The sequence below is a fragment of the Bos javanicus genome, chromosome 17 (assembly GCF_032452875.1).
Source record: "Bos javanicus breed banteng chromosome 17, ARS-OSU_banteng_1.0, whole genome shotgun sequence".
NCBI classification, from domain to species: Eukaryota; Metazoa; Chordata; class Mammalia; order Artiodactyla; family Bovidae; genus Bos; species Bos javanicus.
The window spans coordinates 40101909-40124126 of record NC_083884.1 but is presented as its reverse complement, the minus strand read 5'-3'; positions in this window follow the sequence as shown (position 1 = coordinate 40124126).

Here is a 22218-nt window from a genome sequence, read left to right as displayed (position 1 = left end):
AATGTATATTAGTTTCATTGTTAGAGTAGGCTTTATTCCAATCTCTGTTTAAAAAACACACTATTTTCACAATATTGAAATCTACTTTTAGGTCATCTTCACCATCATTGCTACAAGATATTTTTTTGAATTATCAGAATTATTTTCTTCAAAGAGAAAAATGATCAAATTCAGCTTTGTACATCCTTTTTTTAAAACATTAGTTAGTTAGTTAATTTTTGACTGGGCTGGGTCTTCATTTTTGCCCATGGGTTTTCTCCAGCTGCGGTGAGCAGGGACTCCTCTTCCTTGCAGTGCTCTGGCTTCTTATTTTGGTGGCTTCTCTTGTTTCAGAGCACAGGTTCCAGGTGCATGGGCTTCAGTAGTTTTAGCTCATAGGTTTAGCTGTCCCTTAGCAGGTGGAATCTTAGTATCCTGACCGGGGATCAAACCCATGTCCCCTGCATTGGCAGGTGGATTCTTAACCACTGGACTGCCAGGGAAGTCCCCACTCCATACATCTTACACAGGCTTTACATCTAACACACTCATCTATGCAGTGCCTGACTATAGGACCCTGTGTCTAATTTGTTCTCTGCACTCAGTCTTTTTCTCCCATTTACATATTTGTCTGGATGCTTTTCCCTCTCTTTTGAATATTCTTTTTGTCCAATCCCCTGCCTGGCATGCCCACAGCCCAGACAGCTCAGCTCCTAGTAGGCAGCCCCTTCTCATTTTGCAAATGTCACTTTCTGGGGGAAGCTTCTTAAGATCATAATTACTTATGTTAAGTACTTCCATTTTATTTTTGCTTCTTCTACCAATTTTTTTCATAGCACTCATGACAAATTTGAAACTCTACACTTATTTTTCTTTTTTGCTCATCTGTGTCTTCTTCTAGCCTTGGGATATTTTAAAAAATACGTATGTGTGTACTCCACTCCCAGATATCATGGTATAATTAGTTTGGTGGGGAATCCTGGCCTTAAAAAAAAAAAAAAAAAACTCCCAAGTTAATTAATGTGTCACATGCACAGCATTATAAATACTGGAGGAATGATATAAACAGTTTTTAGTGATTGATGTATGCAATTCAAGGCGCTTCCCAGGTGGTGCAGTGGTAAAGAATCTGCCTGCCAATTCAGGAGATGCAAGACTTGGGTTCGATCTCTGGGTTGGGGCAATCCCCCTGGAGTAGGAAATGGCAACCCACTCCAGTATTCTTGCTTGGAAAATTCCATGGACAAAGGACCCATGCATCCATGGGGTCACAAAGAGTTGGACATGACTGAGCAAACAGTGTACATGCAATCCAAAATATTTGGAGCCCACCGGGATGGCCCACATAATACCTCATTTTATGTAGGTATTATAGGGAACAGTGTTACACAGAGTTCTGTTACACAGAATCTCTGAGTTAGGTTCACAGTTACACAACTGGTTACTGGTATAGCTAAGATGATTCCAATGTCCAATCTCATTGCTTTTCCGCTGTGTTGCAAACTCTGGGTGTTTCATATTGTAGTTATCTGTGCATGTCTCCCTGAACTGTAAGAACTTGGGCTGTGTCTGCTTCATAATTTCACTCTCACAATTTTACTCTTCTTAGAACCTGTTGCATGTAATCCTCTGCCTAGCAGACTGTCAATAAATGTGTTGAGAGCAAATAATATGACAATGTAAATCACTTATGTGACACATATATAATGTACTTCTCTGAGCTGGTTTTGACACTGTATACCTTGGGCATTGATATTTCATTATTTCAGAATCTTTTTCTTTGCACAATAAAGTGTTAAATTAGTTTTAAGAGTCTTGAAGTCAAAGAGGTTTGAGGATGTTTGAAAGTATAGTACCGTGTCTGGAGTATTAAGTGTCAGTAGCAAGAGGGATTATCTTGGCTCATGGTTGAACTATTTTTAGCTGCAGTATTGGGCAGTGTCAGAGTATAAAGAATCTCCTTAATCAGAGTTGTCATTTCAATAACTACACAGTACCATGAATTTAGGGGCATCATTTGACTCACTGTATTTTGACTCAAATTAAAATGAAAAAAAAAAATCATTGTATAGTTAAGTAGTTTCTGATGATTTGTACTTTGTAAAAAAGGCAAAACAAGACTATAGTTAAAGCTCAAGCTACTATCTTAAATTAATGAGGTAGTTCTGGCTTTAAGAATTTTTGGTCTGGGCTCTTTCCAAAGAGAATGAAAATATAATTGCCAATAAAATTCAAGGAATTTTGTGGTTGGAAATATATGGTAAACACCTTCTCTTAGCTGGTCTGGAGGTTAGGTTTCTAAGAAATAGAGTACTTGGTAATTTTTTCTCAGCAAGATTAAATTCCATTAGAAAACAAAAGGTTAGGGGAAAACATCTAAAATAGCACTATAAGTTTTCTTTAATGTCAATTACATCACAATAAAATTATTTTAAAGAAAAACACGATTAATAAAAAATACAAAAGGAACCCATTTCATTGATATAACAGTCTGCTCCAGAATCATCCTCTTTAATTGATAAGGAAATATTGCTCTTGGCTGGATGATCTGCTGAAGCCATAGGTTTTGTTTCATATGAAATATGCTTCACTGAAAATTTTCCAAGCTTGTCTTTGCTGGCTTGAAAGGTAAGGTCTTATGCTCTTGCATTCTTGTTCTTGCAAGTCTTGGCAAAATGCTAAGCTCCTCACAAATTATCGCGGTACCCAAGGGCACGCTTTCCAGGCTTGATCTTCTGGCCATTTATCTGGAGAGTTAAGTAGAGACAAATCTTTCTGCACTTCTACTCAGCCTTGGCTTCTTGAGAAGCAAGGATTGGGGGCGGGGATAAGCATGTGCCAAGAGGAACTTCAAACCCGCAGAATAACAAGAAAAACCTGATTGTCCCAAAACCACTGCTGCAAAGAGTTATAGGATCTTGACATGTCACCCTTTCCACTGTTAAGGCCCTTGAGAGCTATATTTTTTTTCCTTTTTACACTCTTAGCTCTTGTTAGAATGTTAAGTGACTATCAGTGCTTATTACGCAATTGTTAAATGAATTATGCATGTGACATCGGAAGAGTATTAAAAAGGAATAGCCCTGTGGGCTGCTGTCTATGGGGTCACACAGAATCGGACACGACTGAAGTGACTTAGCAGCAGCAGCAGCAGCAGCAGCAGCAGCAGCATCTCTTGCACCTTTGCAAATCACCTTTTCTCTGTAATTTTTGCAATCCCCCTCAAGAAGCGAATCAAGTCAGAAAGCAAATTAATTTTTGCTTCTCATTGTCAATGAGAATTTACTCTGGAAGTAATTTATCCACTGAATGAAATTTAAGGCACGTGCCTTAATGTCTCTCGTCACACTCAGGGAATAAAATTGGTCAGTAATTAAAATGTCCAGTTGCATTAATAGTTAAACTTTAATTCTAATTCCACTAGAAGGGAAGTGGCAGGAGACTGGGGAGAGAGGAAGGGTCTGGATTCTGATCCGGTGCTGGTTTTGGCCCGAGTTCAAAGCTTGTTCTTTTCCTCGTGTTCCTTCCTCAGCTCCATCTCTTAGGATTTCTCACCAGCAGCTCCCAAGGCTCCTGGCTAATGCCTCTTTGCTCCCACCAGGTGCTTCATGGTAAATAAATTCACGTTCTCTGCCCAAGTGTCTTTCTGTAGGGCATGCAAAGCAGTCACTCCTTATTTGATTAATCCTTACTCTCTATTTTCCAGGGCATGTACTGAATCACCAAGGATCCTACATGACATCAATCTTCTTCTACATCCCTCTTGGCATGTGATGAAAGGAGGAGTTTGCTTGGGATTGTCCTGGTAACAAGGAACACTCCCAATCCCTGGACCCCCTTCCTAGGAAGCAAAAGTCCTGGTTTTCTGCAGAGGGCATGGCAGGCTGGGAGAAAAACATAAAACCGATGTGAGTTTTGGGGCGCAACCCCCCTCTCCCCCAAAAAAGGACTGAAAACAACATAATTTCAGTGTTGAACATATATGGGCGCAGATTATCCATCTCTTATAATTGCTGTCACATGATTCATGGCGCAAAACAATACATCATTCATTATAGCATCACTCCAGGTGCTAACAAAGACTCTCTCCTTGACCAAATTTTAATCAGCCTCCTCTGAGCCCTCTTCTTGAGTAGTCCTCAACTTTGGCCCATGAGAACTGTAGGGTCTCAGCACCAGTGACTTCATCTACTCCCCACATTAAGAGATTTGAACAAACACGAGTCTAGTTTCTAATAGCTCGAGGTCACATCCCTAAGATGACTCCAGCTGCCTTAAGAACCTTCCTGTGAAAGCCCAACCCTACCAGAAAGATTTACTGTCTGATCCAGCTAATAGGATCTCCCTATAGGAGGTTGACCTTCCTTTTCTTAGAAGTGTTTCCTTAAAAAAGGAAAAATACAAAAAACTTGCAATTATAAATCCTTTCAATATACGTTTGCAATGTGTCTTTTACAACTCAAGCGTGTCTTTCTGAAGAACCTGGAGGGGAGGTGTCATCCTTTTGAAATGTAATCATCAAGATAAGGCCCCTGCCTCCCAGTGTTTGTTGGGGGTAGGAGCCTAAGCTTGATAAGCTAATCGCGTCGACTTTGTCCTTTTGAACCTTCAGAGTTTTTCCTTTAGTTCATCCTAGCGCTGCTAAGTCGCTTCAGTCGTGTCCGACTCTGTGTGACCCCATAGACGGCAGCCCACTAGGCACCTCCATCCCTGGGATTCTCCAGGCAAGAACACTGGAGTGGGTTGCCATTTCCTTCTCCAATGCATGAAAGTGAAAAGTGAAAGCGAAGTCGCTCAGTCATGCCCGACTCTTAGCGATCCCATGGACTGCAGCCTACCAGGCTCCTCCGTCCATGGGATTTTCCAGGCAAGAGTACTGGAGTGGGGTGCCATGGCCTTCTCCATTAGCAGCAGCAGCAGCAGCATTTCAGAAGCCTCCTGCCTTTTGTTTTGGCAAGGTTGTTTTTTCACAATTCATATTTTATCTTAAAAAATTTTTCAGCTTTATTGATGCATAATTGACATATAAAATTGTAAGTTATTTAGAGAACACTGTGGTGATTCTGTTCACTGATTAGTGAACACACACACTGTGAAAGGAGTCCCCCCATGAAGTTAATTGTCACATCTGTCATCTAATAGATTTATTTTTCTATTGGTTTTTAGAATATTTAAGTTTTACTCTTAACATTTCAGTTATACAATACAACTGGTCTTCTATATCTGTGGGTTCCATAAATGAGGATAGAAAATATTCAGAAAAACATTGCAGAAAAGTTCTAAAGAGCAAAACTTGAGTTTGCATCGTGGTGGTGACTATTTGCATAGCATTTATCTTGTATAAGTTATCAAAATAATCTTGAGATGACTTAGTCTTAGATTATATGCAAATACAGTTGCCCCTTGACAGTGGTGCCTACCCTCCACGAGTTTAAAATCCACGGTAACTTTACAGCTGGCGCTTCCCAGGTGGTGCTAGTGGTAAAGAACCCGCCTGCCAATGCAGGTTAGATGTAAGAGACACCGATTTGATCCCTGGGTCAGGAAGATCCCCTGGAAAAGGGAATGGCAATCCACTCCAGTATTGTCTCCTGGAGAATCCCACTGACAGAGGATCCTGGAGGGCTGCAGTCCATGGCGTTGCACAGAGTCGGCATGACTGAAGCGACTTAGCACACACTATTCTCTATTGTAGGATTACTGAACAAAATCTCCCCAACCTTTAACTAGCATCTGACTGTTTCTCTTTGACAGCATGTAACTTACATGTGTTATAGTTGTGTCAACAGTCCATCTTTGATTTTGGATTGACTGTGCTATGTACTGAGATAGAGCCAGTTTAATGTTTTAAATTGGGAATAGTGTGTGTTTGCCAGGGATTCAGTTCATGAAAACGGGAACTATGGCAAAGACCAATGCCAGCATACCCAGACATCACTGGTAGGGGGAGGAGGGAAAGAGTGGGATGTATGGAGAGAGTAACATGGAACCGTACATCACCATATGTAAAATAGACAGCCAATGGGTATTTGGTGTACGACTCAGGGAGCTCAAACTGGGGCTTGGTAACAACCTAGAGGGGTGGAATGAGGAGGGATGTGGGAGAAATGTTCAAGTGGGAAGGGACATAGGGAACCCTATGGCTGATTCATGTTGATGTTTGGTAGAAACCAGAACAATACTGTAAAGCAATTATCCTTCAATTAAAAATAAATATTAAAAAGAGTAACTATGTCATTTTGATGACAGAAAGATATGTAAAAGCAAATGAAAGAGTTGAGCATGCTGCACAAAACAGAACATACTACACAATAGTTGGAAAAGAATTTGGGTCTGGCATGGTGAGGAAGGAGATATGAAAACTGTCAATGAAAGTTCAATAAACTATCAAGTTAATAAGACAAAACTTTATTTGAATCAAACTGAGGACTATAATCCTGGAGACAGACTCTCAGAAGCTTTGAGAACTTTTAGAAGCTGAAGGCACAGTCATATACATTTTTGAGACTAAGAATCTTACATCAAAATGACACACTGATATTTTATATAAAGTTCACCAAGGATACATAGCCCAGGTAAGTAGCTGCAAAGTGAGCAATAAGGTCCATGACCCCTTACACAGCTGGGAAAAGTTATTCTTTTAATAAGTTACATTGCTATCATCAAAGAAAGGGGAAAAATTATCTTTAAGATGGAGGAGGCAATCCCATCTTTGAGGACTCTGGGTAATGCGCAATTCAGAGACATCCTACACATTAGGGAAAGAGGGAAGAAACCGAAACAAACACACAGAGAGGATTTTATGTTTAATTATTTCCTTTCCTGCCTTAAAATATAAATCCTATTTCATCAAACCACATATGGACCTCAATTCTCACAAGTCTGGGATACACTATGAACATACTTTGAAATCAATAAAAAGTTGTATTGATTCCGCCAAAGGCACCAGTAACATAGTTGCCATTGAACTAACTTTGGCATTCTGTAGGAATGAACAGTTACAGCAATTCTTGATTGTTCTATTAAATCTAGTGGAGCCACATTTCTGGAGTGGAGGTTGCAACTGAAATGTCCAATGGATGAACAAAAGGGAAATTTTGATCACAGATGTTTTGGCCCCTCACAGTGTACATCTGATTCTGTCAGATTTCACTGTAGAAATCATGGTTTCTACAGTGTATCAAGTGATGTGTTGAATCGAGACAACAATGTTCTTGCTAGCTCTTAGATACTTTGATTCAAGAAAAGGAGTTTCAAATCTTCTTAATCTCTTTTAAGATGCCAATGAAACCACAGAAATTGTAGAATAAAAGAGGTACTTCCCTGGTGGTCCAGTGGTTAAGAATTTGCCTTGCAATGCAAGGGACTCAGGTTTGATCCCTGGTTGGTGAGCCAAGAGCCCCCGTGGCATGGAGCAACTAAGCCTGAATGCCACAAGTACTGAAGCCCCAGTGCTCTGGAGCCCACGTATCACAACTAGAGAGAGTTCATGGCTTCACTTAAAGACCCCACATGGCACAGCAAGACCTGCCACAGCCAGATAAATAAATATGTTAAAACATCTATAATACTGAATCCCCAAAATGACAGAATGATTTGGTTCATTTTCAAAGCAAACCATTCAACATCACAGTAATCCAAGTCTATGCCCCAACCACTAATGCTGAAGAAGCTGAAGCCGAACAGTTCTATGAAGACCTACAAGACCTTCTAGAACTAACACCCCCAAAAGATGTCCTTTTCATCATAGGGGACTGGAATGTAAAAATAGGAAGTCAAGAGATACCTGGAGTAACAGGCAAATTTGGCCTTGGAATACGGAATGAAGCAGGGCAAAGGCTAACACAGTTTTGCCAAGAGAATGCATTTATCATAGAAAACACCTTCTTCCAACAACACAAGAGAGGACTCTACACATGAACATCACCAGATGGTCAATACCCAAATCAGACTGATTATATTCTTTGCAGTTGAAGGTAGAGAAGTTCTATACACTCAGCAAAACCAAGACCTGGAGCTGATTGTGGCTCAGATAATGAGCTTCTTATTGCAATATTCAGGCTTAAATTGAAGAAAGTAGGGGAAGCCACTAGACCATTCAGGTCTGACATAAATCAAATCCTTTATTGTAGAGAGGAGGTGATGAGCAGACTCAAGGGATTAGATCTGGTAGACAGAGTGACTGAAGAACTGTGGATGGAAGTTTCTAACCTTGTATAGGAGGTAGTGACCAAAATCATCCCCAAGAAAAAGAAATGCAAGAAGACAAAGTGGTTGTCTGAGGAGGCCTTACACATAGCTGAGAGAAGAAGAGAAGTGCAAGCAAAGGAGAAAGGGACAGATATACTCAACTGAATGCAGAGTTCCAGAGAACAGCAAGGAGAAATGAGACAGCCTTCTTAAGTGAGCAATAAAAAGAAATAGAGGAAAACAATAGTGAACAATAAAAAGAAATAGAGGAAAACAATAGAATGGGAAAGACTAGAGATCTCTTGAAGAGAATTGGAGATATCAAGGGAACATGTCGTGATAAGATGGGAACAATAAAGGACAGAAACGGCAAATACCTAACAGAAGCAGAAGAGGTTAAGAAGAGGTGGCAAGGAATACAAAGAAGAACTATACAAAGAAGGTCTTAATGATGGAGATAACCAACAGAGTGGTCACTCACCTCGAGCCAGACATCCTGGAGTGTGAAGTCAAGTAAGACCTTCCGAAGCCTTACTACGAACAGAGCTAGTGGAGGTGATGGAATCCAGCTGAGTTATTTAAAATGCTAAAAGATGATGCTGTTAAAGTGCTGCACTCAATATGCCAGCAAATTTGGAAAACTCAGCAGTGACCATAGGACCGGAAAAGGTCAGTTTTCATTCCAATCCCTAAGAAAGGCAATGCCAAAGAATGTTCAAACCACCGTAAAATTTCCCCTATTTCACATGCTAGCAAGGCAATGCTCAAAATCCTTCAAGCTAGGCTTCAACAGTACATGAACTGAGATCGTTCAGCTGTACAAGTTGGATTTAGAAAAAGCAGAGGAACTAGAGATTAAACTGTCAACATCTGTTGGATCATAGAAAAATCAAGTGAATTCCAAAACACATCTACTTCTGCTTCATTGACTACTCTAAAGCCTTTGACTGTATGGATCACAACAAACTGTGGAAAATTCTTATAGAGATGGGAATCCCAGACCACCTCACCTGGCTCCTGAGGAACCTGTGTATTCAGGACAAGAAGCAACAGAAAGGGATACAGAACAATTAACTGGTTCAAAATTGGGAAAGCAGTACAACAAGGCTATATATTGTAACTCTGCTTATTTAACTTATATGCAGAGTACTTCATGCGAAATGCTGGGCTGGATGAAGAACAAGCTGGAATCCAGATTGCCAGGAAAAATATCAATAACCTCAGATATGCAGATGATACCACTCTAATGGCAGAAAGTAAAGAGGAACTAAAGAGCCTCTTGATGACAGTGGAAGAGGAGAGTGAAAAAACTGGTTTAAAATTCAACATTCAAAAAACTAAAATGATGGCATCAGTTTCCCATCACTTCTTTGCAAATAGATGGGGAAAAAGTGGAAACAGTGAAAGCTTTTATTTTCTTGGGCTTCAAAATCACTGTGGATGGTGACTGCAGCCATGAAATTAAAAGATGCTTGCTCCTTGGAAGAAAAGCTATGATAAACCTAGACAGCATATTAAAAAGCATAGACATCAGCTTACTGACAAAAGTCCACATAGTCAAAGCTATGGTTTTTCCAGTAGTCATGTATGGATGTGAGACTTGGACCATAACAAAGGCAGAGTGCTGAAGAATTGATGCTTTCAAATTGTAGGGCTGGAGAAGACTCTTGAGAGTTCCTTGGACAGCAAGGAGATCAAACCAGCCAATCCAACTCATTGGAAAAGACCCTGATGCTAAGAAAGATTGAGGGCAGGAGAAGAAGAGGTGACAGAGGATGAGATGGCTAGATGGCATCACCGACTCAATGGAGATAAATTTGAGCAAACATCTGGGAGATGATGAAAGACAGGGAAGTCTGGTGTGTTGCAGTTCATGGAGTTGCAAAGAGTTGACACGACTTAGCCACTGAATAACAACAACACATAATATTGAGACAAACAAAATATTATTGATATTTTATTTATGTAAACTATTAATAGACATTCCTCATTTATCTGCATATTCCACAGTGCAAATGTAATTGTTGGCAAATTCTGTTTTATCTATAAATTTCTTACAAAATAAAGTGAAAAAACCTCACCTGTTCAATGTCTAACATACCTTGTATATAGCACTGATAAGATGGGTGTGTTTTGTTTTCCTGTGACATTGAGGCTTTGTAATGACAGTTTTGGTCACTCTTCAGTTTCCCAAAATGCACAGAGACAATTCATGAGATTTTGGACTGTAAAAAAATGGAAAACTAGTCCCTTAGACACGCGCCCACAAGCAGGTGTCAGTGTTGTCAACCAAAGGAAAGATGTAAAAATATTGGTCTGCTGTCAAATCAGCAGATTTTCCACTTTACTTTTTAGAATATGGGTCAAAAGTATGTCTTCCTCTAATTTGGAAATACATTGAGGATAAAAACCAAAAAGGGTTACGAACCAAAATGTATTTGCTGTTTTTCTAAAACTGCTTGATGATCTTTGAAGGGACACAAGAGTCTTTAATAAACATGAGTTGATTGTACCCGGCTGTTCAATGCTGTGTGGGTTGCAACCAAAATTCATACAGGAAAAAAACTCAAAAAACTAAAAAAGGCTGATTTCTTTGGAAACAATATTGCTTCAAAAATCAAAGTGAAGTCACCAGGAGAAGACAATCAAGTTAAACAGGGATTTCTTGGGAGTTCCCCGGTGGTCCATTGGTAAAGACTCCGCCTTCCAGTGCAGGGGATACGGGATATCCTTGGTCAGGAACTAAGATCCCACACTGTCGTTGTTGTTTTTTTAGGACAAAAACACTAAGTCCTAAGTCCTGTCTGACTCTTTGTGACCCCATGGACTGCAGCATGCCAGACTCCTCTGTCCTTCACTGTCTCCTGGAGTTTGCTCAAATTCATGTTCATTGAGTCTGTGATGCTATTTAATCATCTTATCCTCTGCCTCTGTCTTCTCCTCCTGCCTTCAACTTTTCCCAGCATCAGGGTCTTTTCCAATGAGTCAGCTCTTTACATCAGGTGGCAAGAGTATTGGAGCTTCAGCTTCAACATCAGTCCTTCCAATGAAATTTTAGCATTGATTTCCTTTAGGATTGACTGATTTGATCTCCTTGTTGTCCAAGGGACTCTCAAGAGTCTTCTCCAACACCACAATTCAAAACCATCAATTTTTCGGTGCTCAGACTTTTTTATGGTCCAACTCTCACATCTCTAACATGACTACTGGAAAAACCATAGGTTTGACTATATGGACCTTTGTCAGCAAAGTGATGTCTCTGATTTTTAATATACTGTGTAGGTTTGTCCTAGCTTTCTTTCCAAGGAACAAGTGTCCTTTAATTTCCTGGTGGTGCTCATTATCCACGGTGATTTTGTAGCCCAAGAAAGTAGAATCTATTACAGCTTTTTCCTTTCTATTTGTGTTGAAATGATGGGACCTGACACCATGATATTAGCTTTTTGAATGTTGAGTTTTAATCCAGCTTTTTCACTCTGCTCTTCCACCCTCATCAAGAGGTTCTTTAGTTCCTCCTCACTTTCTGCCATTAGAGTGGTATCATCTGTGTATCTGATGGTATTTCCTATTGTTTTCTTTCTATGATTTATATCTAACATTTATGTAACAGCAAAGTAAATACTATGGAATCAAAAGTGTTTCAAAGACATCTGTTTCATATTTTTTATGTTAAAGTAATAACTTTTGTATATGAATACTTATTAACTGCTATATTGTTATGTGGGATTTTGGGTCTTATATGGCTGTGTCATGATTCCGGTGTTAAAGAGTTGATCATCCTAACCCCTTTCTGTTGGTATAGAATTATAGTTTGCCAACATCTGTCTTTCTAAGAATATCTCTCTTACCACCATGCACACACACACACAGAGCAAGCCCCCCCAAGTCTGTCATATCATGCCCTGGATTCGGGTGGGTAGCGCCACAGAAAATGCTGCTTTGAAATCTTGACCTACACCTTAGTGCCTCAGGCGGTGTTTCTGAGAAGCATCTTTTGAGTTCTTTTCTAAATTTCTAATAAGTTTCTCTTACGCTTGGCTGCCCTGTGGATTGTCCTTTCCCTGAATACCGATTCAGTGAAGCTTTGTGAATTCCCCGGCTTTGTGTGATTAGGAACAAGCTCTACCAGGACTGCGGTTCATGTGGTTCATAATGCTGGGGAGACTTGTGCCTCCCATGATGCACCAATCAGCCCTGGGATGAGCTCACCTGCTTTAACAGATGCAGGAAAACTTTATTTATTTATTTTGATCATATTTATTTATTTTTGGCTGTGCTGGGTCTTCATTGCTTCACCAGGGTGCTTCTCTAGGTGTGGCAAATGGGGACTGCTCTCAAGTTGCAGAGCTGGGGCTTCTCATCGCAGTGGCTTCTCTTGTTGCAGAGCATAGGTTCCAGGGCACATGGGCTTCAGTAGTTGCAACACGTGGGCTCAGTGGTTACAGCTCACGGGCTCTACAGGGCTGGCTCCATAGCTGTGGCACACGGGATGAGTTGCTCCTCAGCATGTGGGATCTTCCTGGATCAGAGATGAACCCATGTCTTCTGTATTGGCAGGCAGATTCTTTACTGCTGGGCCACCAGGGAAGCCCCATGGCTGTGAGCTAAGTCCCTTCTGTTGTGTCCTACTCTTTGACACCCTATGGACTGTGGCCCGTCAGGCTCCTCTGTCCATGGGATTCTCCAGGTGAGAATACTGGAGTGGGTTGCCACGCCCTCCTCCAGGGGATCTTCCCAATCCAGGGGTCAAATCCGCATCTCTTTTGTCTCCTGCACTGGCAGGTGGCTTCCTTACCACTAGCGCCACCCGGGAAGCTGAAAGAGAACTTGACTTACTGTGACGGATGTTTGAAAAGCTGCCCATGTCTTTGTCCATTTCAAAGCACACTTTGCTTACAGGTTTTCAGTATTTAATGTTTAGAAGAAAAGTGCACTGGATTCATAACAGAGGCTTTGTATGGTTAACTTTTTTATGGACTGTGTTCTCTTGAGTCTGGCCTCTCCGGGTGTGTGGTTTTTCTTCTTCAGGGGACCAGTCAACAAAAGCTTATTGCTTTCCAAATTTGTTTATATTTTCATGGGTAATACATTCATACAGTTCAGAGTCTAGGGTGTACAAAAAAGTGTAGAATAAAAACTCCATTTTCTGTCCTGCCGCCATGACATCCTTTCCCTGTCTGCTTCCTTGGAGACAAACAATGATAATCAGTTTCTTGCAAGCCTTCCAAACATATTTTATGTATATGCAAGCAAATATATTCTCTCCTTTTTCTTCCCATGAAAAGGGTAGCTTATTATTATATATCCTGTACTAAACATGACTTTTTTTCTCTTTCAAAATACATCTTGAATATCTTCAAGAACCATGCTTAAAATTCTCATTCTTCTAATGGTTTCAGAGTATCCATTTTATGAATGTACCCCAAATTACCTAACCAGGTGTTTGTTGAGGAATACACAGGTAATCTAATCTCTCATTGTTATAAGCAATGCTGCAGAAAAGAAGCTTGTGTCTCAAACTTTACCCAAATTTGTGGATATATTCTGTAATAAATTACAAACAGACTTGATGGATAAGAGGGATGTGTTTTTAAATCTTGCTAGATATTGTAAAATCACTGTCTGCAGAAATTATATTTACTAATTTAACTGCCTATAACAATTTATGGGAATACCTATTTCTTATCCTCTTGCTCACATAGTATATTTTAAATTTTTCCTCTTTGCCAAGCTGACAAGTGAATAGCTAACATCTTGATAGAGTTCTAATATACACTTCTTATGAGTGAGACTGAACATTTATCAGGCTCCACTGCTGCTGTATAACAAATTACCATGGATTTAGTGGTTCTAACAACACGAAAATCTATGGTCTCATTTTCCGTGGATCAGGAGACTGGGCACAGGTTAGCTGGGTTCTCTGCTCAGGGTCTCACCAGGCTGAACTGAAGTGATTACTGTCTGTGTTCTGATCTGGAGTTTCAGCTGGGAAGGGCTGACCTCCTGGCTCTCATAGGTTGAAAATTCAGTTCCTTGCAGTTGTAGGGCTGAGGTCACCATTCTCTTGTTGCCTTTCAGCAGGGAGATCCTCTCAGGCCATAGAAACTGCCACCATTCAGTGCCACGCGTTCCAAAACACAGCAGCTCACTGACTCAAAGTTGGCAGGAGACAGGCTTGGCATGGTCTGCTTGGATAGAGTCCTGTAGGACATGCTGCCACCAAATGAGCGACGGTCCACCATCTTTGCCTTGTAAAGTAACTTACGTAAGGGAGTGGCTGTCCCGTTAAATTCCCAGTTCCGTGCACACTCCGGGGGGTGGGATTACTGAGGCGGTGCACACCACAGGGCAGGAGATCAGGGTCATTTTAGAGTTCTGGCTATCACAAGAATTTTTGCTAATTTTATTTTTATTAATGATAATTATTATTTTAGAATATTTATTTCTTTATTTTTATTGTTTATCTCTTGCATCATGTGGGATCTAGTTCCCTGACCAGGGATCAAACCCAGGCCCCCTGCATTGGGAGCTCTTAGCCACTGGACCACCAGGGAAGTCCGCCTTAAGTTTAAAGGCCATTTGTGGTTCCATTCTGTAAGCTTTCTTTTGCTATTCCTTGTCTGTTTTTTGCATATTCTGAAAATAGCAAGACTGCAGAAATGAGTACAGGACAAGCACAGGGCCGAATCCAAGCTTTGCTTCTCCTTCAGAGAAACGCAAGTGGGCGAAGAGATACCTTTCTCTGAGAATCCACTTTGGAGGACCAATGTTGTGTCAAATAGGCCAATCCTCAGTCTCTGAATCCCTCTTCTAACTGAGGATGCACTACTCCCCATCAATATCTTATTGGGGAGTGGGCTGTGAGAAGCAGATTCTATTCCAACACTAATTTAATATTAGAACTCTTCTATCAGTATATTTTATGGAAGAATAGTTGATTTATAATGTGCTAATTTGTTCTACACTGAAGATTGTCAAGAGACCAGCAGGTCTGCTTATCTCCTGGGACATGCTGGCAGCAGCTGCCTCAGCCACCTGACTCAGCAATGCCAGGCTCACCCCTGGCCCAGGGACCTGTGCAGGTAAGACAGTGGGAGGGAAAGCAGAACCTCCAAACACAGAATCCCCAAGTCCCCAAGGGAGACCAAAATGTTATCTTCCTGTTTTTTTCTAGAAGCAATAGCCTACCTCTGCCTCCAATCCAAAGAAATGAGAGTGATTTCAATTTGAACAAAATCTTTTCCAGTCCAGTCCCATGCATCAGGCACGGTTAACTTCCACACTCCAACCCCACTGTCTTCCATGGGACCCCCTTGATGCTGCTTTTTCTGAAAATGGAAACGCCCATGTCTCACAGGCTCCAGAGAGGCTGATGAAGTCATGGATAGGAAAGCACAGTGCTCATGAGATGTGGGTCTGCACAGCTTCTATAGTCAAGGGCTGAGTTGGAAATTTCCACAGATATCTCGGTTGGGCAGATAATGAGATTTTATAAGGAAAGCATCCAACTAGGGATGGGCCCCCTCTGACTATGCCACTTTCCTTTTCAAAATATCCCTGGGGTTCTCCAGTGTTTACAGAGTCAAGCCCCAAATCCATGAGGCCGCTGAAACCAAACTCTAACCATGCTTGTCAGCCACTGGAGTCTCCTAGAGATGCTTGTGCAACTGGCAAGTGGAATGCTGGGGGCGAACCTTTGATCAGAATCCCCTTTCCACTTTCACACGAGATAAGATTCTGACCTCAGATGCATTTTGTACCCCCAGATGCAGCTGTGAGCTGCACTCAGCAGTGGTCAGCTCGGCCACATCCTCGTCCTGCCCCCTCCTGGCCTCACTTCTGCTCCCCAATACAGCAGTAACAGTGCATGAGGGCTTTCCTGCCTCAGGCTCTGCTTTCTGGAGAAACCAACTAAGACATCCTTATTTCCACCCAACAAAACACTCATCACTAATTTAATCATCGTATTTTGAGACCATTGTGTGTTTGAGGCCATAGAAGATTCTTTAGAAAGAAAAGGGCTCAGAATCCACAGTGGATTTGAATACTGATCCCATCCCTTACTGGCTGTGCAACCTTGAGCAAGTTGCTGTGGTAGATACTGTGGATCAGTTTGTCCAAACGTCATTCTACACTTCTTCTAGTGGGGCACTGAAATGTGCATCTTCTTTTTGTTGTTATTTTTAAAAATTATTTTATTATACTTATTGTTACTTTATTTATTAATACTTTTATGTGTGGCATGCAGTTTCTTAGTTTCCCATCCAGGGATTGAATCTGAGCCCCCTGCATTGGAAGCATGGAGTCTCAATCACTGGATCTCCAGGGAAGTCCCTGAAATGTGTATTTTCTCCATAGCGATGAAGCCAACATTCTGGATGTGAGTCGGATGTGTGAGACTTGAAAGGGAGAATTGAATTGGAGACCATTTTCTTCCTTCTTGGCTTCTCCTGGTGAGCAAGCCTGTGATGACTTTCCTGTGATGATGCTCCGTTATCCTGGGTGTTGAGAGGCAGCCACAGTGACAGGGTGGTCTGCACGCTTGCTCTCCATGCCCCTGGTCAGAAGGAAATGAATAGGCTGCTATTTTCAGTTGGTAAAAGACTATCGGCTGAATAACCAGTGAATCTGAAGGTAGAACTTTCAAAACAACAGCTTTCAAGGAGCAACATCTGAACGGTCCTAAGATTGGCGTAACTGCAAAAGTCAGCATGAGCAGAGATTCCTCTTTTGGAAATAATGCTTCTCCTTTCTGGAGGACTTCCTTAGAGCATACTCTCAACTCTACTGTCTGTCACGATTTGACTGGGGAAAGCACTTGGACACGCTCAACTGTTCCTGTCTATAGCATGTCAGTGATGATCCTGACCCCGGGTGAGGTCGTGGGTACAGGAGTGTCTTTGGCAGACTGTCTGCCAGAAAGTCCTTGGCTGTAAGCGTGTCTGTCCAAATCTGCATCTGTGTGTAGATTGGTCCACGTGGGTCTCTATGTGTGTATCTGGATGAATCTTTCACGTCTGTAAATAGTTAGCTGGTGTATCTGTGTGAGTTTCTAGGAACACGTGACTGTATTCATGACCAAATTTGTGTGCACATTGCTGGTGGGTATATCCATCTATGTTGTGGGTGTGTGTGTTGTGTATGTGATGGTGCATGTAGTGTTTGGCAATGATTGTGCATGGACATGTCTTTGCCTGCACATTCTCTACCTGAATGATTTCAGATGAATACACCTAACTTTGTCATCAGGTAGACCAGCTGTCCTCCTATACTTGTGTGTGGAGTGTGTGTATGTGTGTATACACAGTACACTCTCCTCCCCCCAACTCCGACCCAACACACACACCGCCCTCTAGTGCTCACCAGAAGAAAGTGCCTTGCCCAGGCGTCACAACAGGACTTGGACTGCCTACAATAAAGCTGGTTTGTGGCTTGCTCCTCACATCCAGATGACCAAGTTTCCACAACTGTCCTTGAGCGGCAGAGGAGTATTGTGCCTTCTGGAGTTGGGAACCCAAGCATGAGAGAGCATTGTGCAGGCTCCAACCCACAGGAAGTTCTGAATAGTGGGAGGTGAAATATATACCCCCTGGAGGTGGGAACAGGATCACCAGGGAGTGGGCGGGATGGTGAAGTGGAGGCTGTTACACCACATTTCTCTTTGATGAGTCAGTAGGCAGTTGATGGTGGTGGAAGGGACCTTCCTTCTGGCCTCTACATGTGAGGGTTTCTGCCCCTGAGAAGCCGACCCCAGAATGTGCTATATTTCCATGTGACTCTGTATAGGAAATGTTGGAGCTACCAGCAACCCTACTACCCAGGAGCTGTTTGTGGGAGGTGTACTCCGTGCCAGGCACTGAACTAAACCCTTTACACACTATCTCATTCGATTCTCCAAACAACTCTATGAGTGGATACTATTACTGGTTCCATTTTAAAAATGAGAAACTGAGATCTGCTGCTGCTGCTGCTGCTAAGTCGCTTCAGTCGTGTCCGACTCTGTGCGACCCCATAGATAGCAGCCCACCAGGCTCCCCCATCCCTGGGATTCTCCAGGCAACAATACTGGAGTGGGTTGCCATTTCCTTCTCCAATGCATGAAAGTGAAAAGTGAAAGTGAAGTCGCTCAGTTGTGCCCGACTCTTAGCAACCCCATGGACTGCAGCCTACCAGGCTCCTCCATCCATGGGATTTTCCAGGCAAGAGTACTGGAGTGGGGTGCCATTGCCTTCTCCAACTGAGGTCTAGTAAAGCTAAATAACCTGCCCAAGTTCACACAGTTGAGAGGTAGTAAAGTCAGCTTTTGAATTAATTCACGCAGTCTAAATTCAAAACACTATTCATAATAGTCATAGGGCATTTCATGGTCTCCTGCCTCCATTTTGCAGAAGACATGAAAGTAGGTGGCAGGGTGCTTGCTAACAATTTGAAGTAAGATAAATATAAGGAAGATATTGGTGCCTTAAAACAATATCTTAAATTTTTAACAAGGGTGCAAAGTCTATACAGTCTTGCCAACAAACGATGTTAGGACAATTGGAAAATGATTTTGGACCTAGGAGTCCTTGTGCTGGCAAACTATTCATTGAGTGTGAGGGTGGAGCACAGGCGTTTTCAGACATGCAAACATTTTACTTCCTGTATACGCTTTCTCGGGAAACCACTGGAGAAAGTGTTCCCATCAAAACTGTGGGAAAAAAATAAGAAAAAGGACCACACAACACCCAGGAAATGGGGTTTCGCTATAGGAGAGCAACAAATGAAAAATTGTGGCTGACAGCTGGACAGGAGGTCTGGAAACACCAATCCATACAAAAATAAAAACACTGAAAATTTTAGGAGGAGATATTCAGGGCAAACACACACACACAATACTTTGATGGTTTAGACCATGGAATAAATAGGTCTGAGAGAAAACATTTTTAGAAAATGAAGTAAATGAAAAAAAGTGAGGAAATAATTGACTCCAGAAAAAACAACTGTTGTACACAAAGTAAACACAACTGGAGTATACTACTTCACTCAAGAGTGAGTATTTAAAGTTACAGCAAGGTGGATAAACATTGATTCAATAAAAAATTATCAGAATAAAAGCTTTAGCTACTATTGTAAGCAGTCAATATGTGAGGTGCAAAATGATGAGTCAAGGGATATTGATAAAAACAATATTTATAAAAAAGAAGTAAAATAATACAAGCAGTAGTTTAACTTTATTTTTTTTTAGGATTTTAAAATGGTTGCTCTGGGACATAGGAGTTTAGGTCAAGAAAGCAGAAAAGTCCGTTTTTCCTATATGACTTTCAGTGGCGTGTGCACACACTTGGCTAAAAAAAGAACTAATGTAAAAATCAGCCAAGAAAAAACCCTCAAGTGTTTGGCAGGGGATTCTTTGTAAAATTCGCAAGTAACCCTGATATAGAACATAAATTAAAAATAAGCTCTTGACATTTCTATGTCCAGCACTTTATTGAGAATGGACATTCTGAAATGCACGTCCATGTCAAAACACAGATATTAGATAAATGAGAGCAAACATACTTTTAAAGACATTGCTGAACTTACGAGTTAAGGGGAGTCTTCAATGAACAAAGAATCAGACGTTTAACAACAAAAGTCAAAGTGGTTCAAAAGTAAAACGAAACACACAGCTGAAACCAGCGTGACAGTCAGAAGACTGGCCCAGGTTAGTCTGAGCCAGGTCTGTAGTCAGAGACTAGAGCACTGTTGGTTAAAACTTCCCCTTCTCCACAAGCAGAATTTCAACCTGACAAAGTAGGTGAACTTGAGAGCCCTCACATGAAACCAGGTTAAAAAGATAAATTTAGAAAAATCTGCCTGCTGGCGATGTAAACCAACAAGAAAGTCAGGCTGTCTTCACTGATACTGGGTTTTAAAAAATTCAGTAGTATTTCCTAATGTTTTGCAACACAGTGTTGCTGCTGCTGCTGCTGCTAAGTCGCTTCAGTCGTGTCCGACTCTGTGAAACCCCATAGACGGCAGCCCACCAGGCTCCCCCATCCCTGGGATTCTCCAGGCAAGAACACTGGAGTGGGATGCCATTTCCTTCTCCAATGCAGGAAAGTGAAAAGTGAAAGTGAAGTCATTCAGTCGTGTCCGACTCTTCGTGACCCCGTGGACTGTAGCCTATCAGGCTCTTCTGTCCATGGGATTTTCCAGGCAAGAGTACTGGAGTGGGGTGCCATTGCCTTCTCCGAACAGTGTTACTCTCATATAAAGTTGGGATCAGAATTTCAGCACATTCCCAGGCCGGGAAAGCCCAAGGCAAGAAATTCAGCTGAAATGGCACTCTTAGTTGGTAATACCCTCTAGCAATTGGCAGAAACCAAAGCAATTCAGGTAATTCAGGATTCCTTCATTTAAAGTTCAACCAAATTTGAGCTCAGCATAAAATCTAGTGAGTCTTAGGATGTGTGCAAAACAAGTCAGCAAGAGCGATGCTCAAAAGGAAGTACAGAAGGAGTGATTAAGACACATGCAGAGACTAGAAAGTGAACCTGTTAAGCAAGTATATAAAGCAAGTATGTTTAAAGTATTTGAAAAGGATGTTTAAGATGAAAGAAAGAAGGGGCATTTATCCCAACCAGAAATTTCAGGGTAGGTTTCCTAAGGGGGATGATGACTGAGCGAGATCTGGACAATTAAGAATGACCCAGGTGAATGGGTATGGCAGAGGCACTTGCGTGATCCTGGCTGTTCCCCAACAATTCCCTTCCCTCCAAAGCAGTGGGGCCCACGGACTCAGCGGACCCCTGAGATAGAGGAAAAACCCACCGTCCCTGTGCAGCGGGCGACCATTGTGATGCTAGGGACGCTGGGAACAGCAAGGCACCAACAAATCTAGAGGCACAAAAAGCGATAACACAGGCACAGGCCAACACTACTGACAGGCTGCGGAGGGGGGAAAGCGCCAGCTGTCAAAAACAAAACAAAACAAACAAACAAAAAAACAAACCAGAGGCAGCTCAGGTAGGACGATCCCAAAACTTGTGCTAAAGCGCCACCTAATGGAAAGCAAAAGAAAGGACTCCAATTTCTAAACTTGAATCCTTGGTTAGTCGCTAAGTCGTGTCTGACTCTTCTGTGACACCATGGACATAGCCCGCCAGGCTCTCTGTCCATGGGATTTCCCAGGCAAGAATACTGGAGTGGGTTGCCATTTCCTCCTCCAGGGAATCTTCCCGAACCCCGCGTCAAACCTGTGGCTCCTGTTTTGTCTCCTGCATTGCAGGCAGCTTCTTTACCACTGAGCCACCAGGGAAGCCGGTTGAATCTTTAGCATCAAGCAGAAGGATGCTCCCAACTTCAAATAGCAGACAAATCATCAGACATCATGAAGAGCTACAGTAAAACTGTACCACAAAAATAAAATGACAGTCCTCCACAAACCAAACTTAAAGGTGTGGGATATTGTATTCTAACCGATGAAGAATGAATCGGTTCTTGGTGAAATAGCTATCATGATGAAACTCAACAAACTACAAGAAAACTCAGAAAGGCAGTCCAGTGAGTTTAAGAATAAAATGAGTGAACAACAGGCTTTACCAAAGAGACTGAAACCCTAAAAAAGAATCCAACAAATTTTGTAGTGAATAACTCAGTAAATGATATGAAGAATGCGTTAGAAAGCACTGGAAATAGAGCAGACCACATAGAAGAAGAAATCTAGAAATAATACATGGAGAGGAGATAAGACATAAAATATAAGGAAATTCTGCAAGAACTATATGACTCTTTTAGGAAGGACAACATTAAGGGTAACAGGTATCCCAGAAAAATAAGACAAGGAGAAGGGAGCAGTCAATGTAAACCATAAACAAATAAATAGGGAAATAAAATTATAGCTGAGAACTTCTCAAGCATGGGGAAGGAACCGGATATATAAGTCCACAAGGCCAGTGAAAAGAAAGCAGATGTAGCCATACCTAGAACAGACAAAACAAACCTCTAGAAAAAATGGACAGTATATAATGTTAAAGGGGACAATTCATTAAGAAGAAATAGCAGTTATTAATATATATGAAGACAGGA